Consider the following 2143-nt stretch of genomic DNA (forward strand, 5'->3'; position numbering starts at 1 on the left):
TCCTGTCAGCTTTCCTCAGACATATTAAAATCACAGGCTGCAGCAAAATGAGTTGAAGATACCCTTTCTTCAAACCTGCAGGGCCATCATAGGTGCCCCAAATCCACCCTCACCCCAGCCTGGTAAGTGCCTCTTACTCCACAGATGGAGAACCAGTTTGCTAGAGGGGCTTCTATACAGGGACGGTAAGGAAACAGATTGGATCTGCTGTGAAGGTATTAGCAGTCAATTGACTGGAGTTGTTCTCTAAGATAGAAATTGTGGGCAGACAAGAAAAAATTCCTCACGTGCTAGTCTTTATATTCCAGTGTCTGATAGCCTTGAGCCGCTGCAGGCAGGTAAGGGCAACAGCAAGTGGCGCCCTCTAGTGTTACAGTCCCGCTACAGGTCTCGGGCAAGTGGACCCTTAGCTCTCAACTGTTAACAGCTCTTGTGGAGGCTAAGAGGTTGAGATTCCTCAGCCATTGGCAGAGCTGGTGTTGCAGCACCCAGGCCTGGATCCTTGGCCCTAAACGTTTGACAGCTCTTTGGGAGTCTTCGGTGACCAGAGCCTGCTGTTTCTCTTCTCCGGTCTTTACAACCGTTTATCCTCTAGTCTCAAACGGTCCCCCTGGTTTATGCCTGGCTGATGTCTTGAAGGGCTCAGCTGCGTCTTCAGTCCTCAAGCAGCTGCTGCCTGTGGCTTGTGGAGCTTAGCCTGTCAGTCGCTCAGCTGTTGCGACTCCTTTCTGCTGCCTCTACCCCTGCTCCGGTGTTTCTACTGCTTTTTTTTTTTAATGTCACCAGCTTGGTCCAGGGGACTAGAAATAGGCAAGAAAAGTCCACTCGAGAGAACCGTTTCCCTGGAACTAATGTTGCAGTAAGCACAGAACAGGGTCTCCAGCCAGCTCACTAAGTGAGCCTGAGCTACTTGCTTCTACAGCCAGAGAAAACTGTTTAGACCAATCACAGCACACCTAGACAACAAATATGTTTGTACCAATCACAGCCTTGCCTCTTTGGCACCAGCCACAGCAGTCTCTCTGGACCCTTAGCTCTCAACTGTTAACAGCTGAGCTGGTGTTGCAGCACCCAGGCCTGGATCCTTGGCCCTAAACGTTTGACAGATGAAGAATCATCTGGAGTTCCCTGAGGCTTGTAGTAGCACACAAGTCTACTACAAACGGTTTCAAATTGTACATTTACGAGCCAGGGCAGTCATCTGTGACTGTTGTAGTTTTCTCAGGGCCTCTGGAATGTTCCAGATGACTGGTGTGGCTGTAGAGTAATCCACCTAGCTGTTTGATTGATAGTCCCTTTGCTTAAGGCAGCCAGGCCTGCAAGGGACAATCCGATAGTTGCAGTTAGGGAGTCAAATGGCCTTGCACCCACTGTTTGTTTATTTACAGGTCAATGAACATCAGGAGGAGAGCTTACAAAAAGAACTCAAAGATAGGGTCTCCAGCCAGCTCACTAAGTGAGCCTGAGCTACTTGCTTCTACAGTCAGAGAAAACTGTTTAGACCAATCACAGCACACCTAGAGTACAAATGTGTTTGTACCAATCACAGCCTTGCCTCTTTGGCACCAGCCACAGCAGTCTCTCTGCTGAGCCACCATGGAAAGTGCTCCCCACTTTGGCCTAGGTGGAAATAGATGAAGAATCATCTGGAGTTCCCTGAGGCTTGTAATAGCACACAAGTCTACTACAAACGGTTTCAAGTTGTACATTTAGGAGCCAGGGCAGTCATCTGTGACTGTTGTAGTTTTCTCAGGGCTTCTGGAATGTTCCAGATGACTGGTGTGGCTGTAGGGTAATCCACCTAGCTGTTTGATTGATAGTCCCTTTGCTTAAGGCAGCCAGGCCTGCAAGGGACAATCCGATAGTTGCAGTTAGGGAGTCAAATGGCCTTGCACCCACTGTTTGTTTATTTACAGGTCAATGAACATCAGGAGGAGAGCTTACAAAAAGAACTCAAAGAACTTATCATCAACATTAATAGTGGTTTTAGCAGATCCATGTTCTGATGGAATTAACCTTTCATGTAATGACCTTGTGATCCTCTTTCACAAGACTGTCTTCTTTTTACCTTCCGAACCTGCTATCTTCACTTTATATTCTCATATCCTGACAGTGTGAACTGTAATATCTTAGCACCCCTTCT

This window comes from Nannospalax galili, unplaced genomic scaffold (genome assembly GCF_000622305.1).
Source record: "Nannospalax galili isolate Female #2095 unplaced genomic scaffold, S.galili_v1.0 scaffold1508, whole genome shotgun sequence".
Lineage (NCBI taxonomy): Eukaryota > Metazoa > Chordata > Mammalia > Rodentia > Spalacidae > Nannospalax > Nannospalax galili.